Below are 8,269 nucleotides of genomic sequence, written 5' to 3'. Positions count from 1 at the left end.
ATGTTCTGAACCCTCTTCTTTAACCTTGCCAGCATGGTTTGCCCTTTCAGAACCACCAGGCTCCTAATGATATCATTCATTCTAACCACATGTCTTAAACATTGTAGCTTCATCAAGAATTCTTTTTAGTAAATTAACCAATGGAAAATGACCTTAAGATGTCCCTTCCATTATTCGGAAAATCAGCTAAAAAAAAGATAAACCTTCAAAATGATTAAAGCTGAGACAAAACTACGGATAATAGAACCCTATAACCATTTCAGATGGCATAACTCTATCACCACTGAAACTAAAAGTTTTGGAGCCAAAATAGAAAAATTAAAGATAAAAATAAACAATGCAAGATGCAACAAGAACCACTATGCCCTCTGCCAGCTGTTCTATGGCATCTTTGTTCTTGTCTGCTTTATATTAGGATTGGACTGTTAAGTCATCAATACCATTAATACTGAGGAACCCTCAATCAGGAGGAAATTGAAATTCTTGGCCATGAAAAACAGCAACAACTAACAGTACTCACATCAAAATGATAACATTAAACAGAAGACACCTACTTACATGCTTATAATCTCTTAAGAAGGGTTCTTTGTGTTACTTGTAAGTTGTGTGATGAAGGGATTTCAGAAATATACAATAATATTGATGGTATTTTCAAATATTCATAAATTTCTTTGGTTTGTTTTTCTTTGAGAAGAATAAAAAAAGAAAGAAAAATGTTTATGACATTAGTAGACAGACTTAATATTTTATGAAGTTTTTAGTGTTTGAAAAACCATTAGAAAAGCAAGAGAAATGGAGTAGAGAAGTAAAAGTGGTGAAGAACAGAACGAAAATAAAGGAGGTGAAATAAGAGAAAGGGAAATGAAAGAAATAAAAATACAGGGGTATAGAAATGGAAACTACAGAGGAAGAGAACGGAGAGGGGAATAATAAGAGCTAAAGAAATCAAGAATAAGAGAGAGAGAGAGAGACAGACAGACAGAGAGAGAGGGTCAGAATGCTTGTGACTGTGACTGTTAATTGCCCATTTTTAGAATGAGAATTTGAGTCTACATTTAATACAACCATAAACTTTCAGTTGTGAAAAACTAACGTAAATTAAGTTGGCAATTTAATACAATTTACTATGTTCAACCTACTTTATTTTAGTATATTTTTATAATTTTACTATGCTTTATTATTTTAGAATATTTTATTTATTGTCATATTCCAGTGCTGATTTCTTCAGCCTCTTGACAGTGGCCATGCTGAGTGTTTTTGTATATTTTCACTCTGTTTTAGTGTAGTCTATTATATTTAATGTGTGACAATATTGTCACTCTCTTAATAGTAATCATCATATATTTAATAGACTTCTGAATGGTATGTATAATCTATTGTTTTCATAGGTCACGTCATAATCGATTCTCCATAAACCCCCATCATATTTAAGATTTGCTCTTGTATTGTCTGCTTTCACTCACATGTCGCCCTTGAGACAAATAAAGAAATCATCATCACCACCACCATCACCACAATCATCATCATCATCATCATCAACATCATCATCACCACCACCACCATCATCATCATCATCACCAATGTTGCAAGCTAGCTTAATCATTAGAGAAATAAGACTAAACGTTTTATTGTATTTCTTTCATTTATCTACATCCTGATTTCCAATCCTGCTGAGGCCAGCTCAGCATTTCATCTCTCTGGAGTTAATAAAATAATTTACTACTCAAGTTCTGTAGTCAATCAGGTTAACTAATCCACCCCTTCAAAACTGGTAGCTTTGTGCCTAAATTAGAAACAATTATCATTATTACTTTTGTTATTAACTGTCATGTCTTCCCCATAATTCGAGCAAGTTTTTCACTGCATTACCAATAAATGCACTTCCTCTCTTGTTGCTATTATCCTTAATGTTATTTGGAAGTCTTTTACAATAGTATTGTGTGGGTGATTCCATTTATAATGTACAGTATGAATCAGTTTTATTCAACTGAAGGTATTTTGTGTTTTTATAGATCTCCATTGGTCTAATTACTGGTTCACTACATTTCAAATAGTGTGAGTGGCAGAAATGGTCTATGCAACATAGACAGAATACCACAAAATAGTTTATCAGCTTTTTGCTGTTGTTTACAACTTTTTCTGATATACATTAGTGAAAGACATACAAACAACAATACAGCCATCTGTACATAATGTTAAAGGTTAGTGTAAAAGAAAGATTTATATCAAAAAAGAAAAGACCTATGCCAAACTATAGAGGAATCTCTTGTTACACCATCATATTATAACTTTAGATTTTTACTTAGAATTCTTGGGGCAACTACTGACATTGTATCGCTCTTGAGAAACTGGGCTTTATAAAATCAGAATGGACACAGCTAACTATGAAATTTCTTTAATGGCTACAAGCCATTAAAGAATCTGTAAAAAATATGTGAAATGTCCAAGACGTTTAGCATGTAATAAGTTAGCATGTAACAAAAAATATTCTACCAGTCAGATCAAGCCTCTCACATGTACCCTACAATGTCTTTCTGAAAGTATGCAATCACGTTATTGTGATCTTAAAACTATAAGATAATACAAGAATAATTCGAAACAATATGAATAATTAAGTATTACATTTGACATAGTGAAAAGTGTTATAGACATGTTATGTCAGCAAACATTACACAGTAAAGTCAACTAGCCCGGATGAGTTTGTATTGCTGAATATGGTAGGGAAGAAAAACAAGACATTTTAGAACTGGCTCTTCACATGAAAAGAAGTCAAATGTGCTCAACTGAAAAAAAATTTCTCATTTGGAAAAGAATGTTTTATTCTGATATGACAAGTCAGTTCCAAAACGCTGTATTCTTCTTCTTCCCAAGGCATATGAAATTAACCAAAATCATGAACTTCATTATGTTATTTATAATATCATTTTACTTGAACTTTACATATAATCGATTACTTTTATATTTTTCACTCGATATAACACCTCTATTATTTATGCTTTCGCCTTTTGTCTTTCTATAATATCCCTTCTTTGGTGCACTTATAGCATATAAAGAAAACATTATTAATATAATTATTGATTATTTGACTAAAGGCCGTGGATAACAGAATCAGTAGACTAGTAATATACTGGGAGTTAATCCAACCAATTATGTCTCGTCTATAAATATGTGGACTTCTGCCAATGTACGCTTATTGGTTATTGGTTATTGGTTTGTAAACACATATTTTTCGATCTGCAGGAATTTGAGACAATTTTTGTTCAAGAACAAATCACAAAGTTAGAAGAAATTTGAACTTGAGAAAATTTATATCTTATCAAAGTTGGTACCCTAAAGCTAATGGTAATTCATGTTCCAACAAGAGTAGCATCACTAGAATTTTTTGAGATAACTTTTCTAAAGTCTTTGCATGTCCTGCAAATGTCTGAGATATCATTCCATTAACCCTTAGAGGGATACATGAATGATATCTTAGGCATATGCTGGCTTGTATCAAAACAGCAGTACAAGGAGTAAAGATGAAGTAATTTTAAAAGTGATCAGGAAACTCCAACTCCTCGAACAAATACAAATGCATTTCCTAAACTGTAACATAGATTGGAAGTATCATTGCGAAACCTCGTAACCAGTTGATCTACCTAGCAGGGCCTCATCTCAGTGAGGGAGCAGGTGGGAGTGGGGGCAGTGCTCAATAATGCCATTGAGATGAGGGGCCCCGAAATGGCATGGATTCTCTCCTGATGGCCCCATAAGGTTGCTAACATCCAGTATGTTGAGCTTTTTAACTGGTAGCACATTCATCTGCAAGTTTTTTACAAAAAGAAAACACAGTTAGTTAGCTACACAGATACACAGACCACAATTTGATGATGATGATGATGATGATGATGATGTGTGTGCGTGTTTGTGTGTGTAAAAAAAAATATATATATATAATGCATGTATGCATGTTTACATGTATGTATGTATGTTTGTATACATATATATTTATATACATATATCTATATATATATATATATGTGCATATACATACATACATACATACATACATGCATACATACATATATATATGTGTGTATGTATGTGTATATATACATATATATATATATATATATATATATATATATATATATATATATATATATATATATATATATATATATGTGTGTGTGTGTGTGTGTGTGTGTGTGTGTGTGTGTGTATAAATATATAAAAAGATAAAGAGAGCAATGGTAAAGTTGGAAATATATTTTATGGATAGAGTCTTACAGCACTTACTCGGTATTACCTGTATCTTTTGGGGTTTGGTTAAATCCAATACCCTCCTCAACCTTATATATATATATATATATATATATATATATATATATATATACAGCTTACATAGATACAACTCTAGAGCAGACCACTGGTTAACAGAAATTTCTTATACATAATGCTTTCATTGACACGAGTTCATTGGAAGTTAGAAACGCTACCGTCAATTTGAAACTGTATTATCAGCTCACTAATTTGCCATTGTATACTGAACCCAAACAATGTATCCTTGTTTTCTCTTGAAGTTATTTAAAGAACAATAAACTACTTCTTGGCTGTTTTTGAAAATTTTGGACAATGCTTTATGTTCGAATGATTTTCTTGTTAGCAATCCTTTTAATCACAAGGACACCTTGTACCTGTTCTAAAATCAGGACACACATGATCATTAGTTAAAATATATCTAATTTATATTGTTTGTGAAATGTTTTTATACATATGATAAACGAAATCATTATCATCATTGCCTTCATGATCATCATTATTACTGGTATTATTGTTATTAGTTGTTTTTAAGCTATCCCTGGATAAAGTTTGTTTGGACAAACTTACAATAACAACCATGACTAACCTGTCTTTTTAGACTATTTAGGAATGCAATATCTCAGTGCTATACTGTAAAAGAATATATAACCATAAATTTTTAATCAACACACTTTGTATAGATAGATGTAAACACACTGTCTATGTAGACACTGTCTATGCAAACACTTTCATAAACTGCACAAGTACAATGCTGAATTTAACTTAATATATTTGCCTCACGTTAAGTCATGTGGATGATTCCAAAAAATGATGAAATAGCACTATACATGGCTTCCAATGACTCGAAACTTTAAGAACTTTATAATGTGCATGAAAAATCTGTTAAATGTGTATATTCTGTGCACCTTCTTTACTCTAATGTAAATTCTAACTTCCAAATCTGCCTCAACTTAATCTAATCTAGAATGGATTGTCCCCACTATGACCACTAGGTGTACACAGAACATTTAAAAATACAATATTTTCATGGACAAAGAAAAAAGAGATAGATATGTAAGAAACACCTTCTAACACAAGAGTGAAACTAGAGCCCACGTTTTCTATCTAAGATATTGTGTACAGAGACTAAGAATTTACATCTGTCTATAAGATGGAGTTTGTTAAAAATCTGTAGATATGTATTCTGTAGCACCTAGTTTTTTTTGTTTTGTTTTTTTTTCTTATTTAACATCCGTTTTCCATGCTGGCATAAGTTGGATGGTTTGGCAGGAGCTGACAAACCAGAGAGGTTCACCAGATGCCTATTGTCTATTCTGGAATGGGTTCTACAGTTGGATGCCCTTTCTAATGCCAACAACTTCACAGAGTATACTGGATGTTTTTACATTGCATCATCACTAGTGATTCTTACATGGCACCTGCAGGGTTGCCATGTAACTTGCAAGACTAAGACCTCTTAGCAGAAATAGGGAGTGGAGCTGAGGGAAGTGGCCAGACAAGAGGTTAGAGGGATGGAGATAGTTATCTTACTATAGAGGAAATACTTGGCTACCCCAGCAGAACAAGGAAAGAGAAGGAAGGTAGGAGAGAGTTAGAGAATAAGATAGAAAGACAGATGGAGTAAGAGAGAGAGAGAGAAAAAAGTAGATAGTGTGGGAGATGTACTGGGAGCTACCGTCAGGAAACAGTGTGTTCAGGGAGTATAAGTAGTATGAAGGCGATGAAGGAGAATAATATTTCCTATTCTTTTTTTTTAAATGTGGAATGAGATTTGAGGTTTGGAGTTATTTTTTCTAGTAGATTAGATGACTTTATAGAGGTATCTTTGATTGTTTGAGTATTAGTGATATAGTACAGCCAGATGTCACTGTCAAGCAAGTATGCGTTGGTAATATGAACCATGTTTTTGCTAACTGTATTAGGTGTCAATGTCATTGCAAATAGACACAAACACCTTCTCAGCCATCTCACCTTTTGGTTCGGCAAAACATCCAGAACCAGACAGTAGAAAAGAAGGAAGGTTGTCCAACACTCAACTGATACTCATAACACTTGAGAAGACAGGAGCAATGAAAAAAATGAAGTGCCATGCTTAAGGACACAACATAATCACCAAGTCTCGGAACAGGCCTTATGATAATGAGTTGAATACACTATTTGCTTAGATCATGTGCAGCAGCAGCTGTAGTAATAGTAGTAGTAGTAATAGTAGTGGTGATGGTGGCAGTGTTGGCGGTGGTGGTGGTAGTCATTGTAGTAGTAGTAGTAGTTAATGTGTAGGAAGAGAATAGGTAGAATCTCACTTGTGTGCAAATCAAAAGTACAGATGCGAGCGCTAAAAGAAAGATGCATTGTGGTATCTCTGGTCAACTGACAAATAAATAAATGAATGAATAAATAAACAAATAAATTACTATAAAAATTATAAGTATATAACAGTAGCTAGCAGTAGAGACACCTGTATAACTCACTAAGACATAGCAGGTAGCTTTTGATAGTGAGGTGATCTAATGAGTGTTGGAAATAATAGTGAAAGCTGTTAGCATATTGAAAAAACAAAATGGAAGACATTCTTTTGGCTAGCAAGGTTTTTTCTTTTTTTTTCATGCCAAAAGGTATGTAGTATGAAGCATGCTTAAAAAGTGTGATACTGTATGGACGGTGGGGCATTAAATATGGGAGATTTATGCAAGTAGGGGAAGATATGAGGCAAGCAAGATTTGTCGAATTTATAATTGTACTCTATATGAAAGGAAACATGTAGAAGAGATGACTGCACTCGTTATTGACATATGGTGCAATGATGCAAATAGATGATGACTACACACTACATAATGTGGTTGACACTCCACCGCTTACAACGTCGAAGGTTCCAGTTGATCCGATCAATGGAACAGCCTGCTCATGAAATTAATGTGCAAGTGGCTGAGCACTTCACAGACACGTATACCCTTAGCGTAATTCTCAGGGATATTCAGCGTGACACAGTGTGACAAGGCTGACCCTTTGAATTACAGGCACAACAGAAACAGGAAGTAAGAGTGAGAGAAAGTTGTGGTGGAAGATTACAGCCGGGTTCGCAACCATCCCCTGCAGGAGCCTCATAGAGCTTTAGGTGCTTTTGCTCAATAAACACTCACAACGCCCGGTCTGGGAATCGAAACCGCGATCCTATGACCGCGAGTCCGCTTACCTAACCACTGGGCCATTGCACCTCCACCCACTACATAATATCCATAGAAAAAGAGGACAAGTGGATGTGGAAAACAAGTTATAATCTGGGGTCTTTCAGATGAGTTAAATGACTTGATATAAGTGGTAATATTCTGTACGACAGATACATCTATCTAATCTATCAAAGCATGGGAAAACAGACTTTAAGCGGTTGCTGCAGATGCTAAAAATAATATATAATTCTTTTGTTTTTTTACTTGTTTCAGTCATCAGACTGCAGCCATGTTGGGGCACCACCATGGAGAATTATAATCAAACGAATTAACCCCAGTACTCATTATTTTTAAAGCCTGGTACTTATTCTATTGGTATCTTTTGTTGAACTGTTAAGTCACAGTGACATAAATATATAAACACCAGTTGTCAAGTGTTGGTGGGAACAAACACAGACACAAAGGTACCCACCCCATATACATATATACATATATGTATATGATGGGCTTTTTTCAGTTTCCATCTATCAAATCTATTCCCAAGGCTTTGGTTGCTATAGTAGAAGACACTTACCCAAGGTGTCACACCATGGAACTGGACCCAGAACCTTATGGTTGGGGAGCAAACTTCTTACCACGCAGCCATGCCTGCACCTATAATGATCAGTAAATTGATGAACATTCATATCATCATAATCATCATCATCACTTAACATCTGTTTTCCATGCTGGCATATATTCTTTATTAATCTAATACTAATCAGGAAGTGGATTGTTGTAAGAGGGATTTCTGTGAAGTA

This window comes from Octopus bimaculoides, chromosome 10, assembly GCF_046866305.1.
Source record: "Octopus bimaculoides isolate indiv1 chromosome 10, ASM4686630v1, whole genome shotgun sequence".
In the NCBI taxonomy this organism is placed as follows: Eukaryota; Metazoa; Mollusca; class Cephalopoda; order Octopoda; family Octopodidae; genus Octopus; species Octopus bimaculoides.
This window is presented reverse-complemented; position numbering follows the sequence as displayed.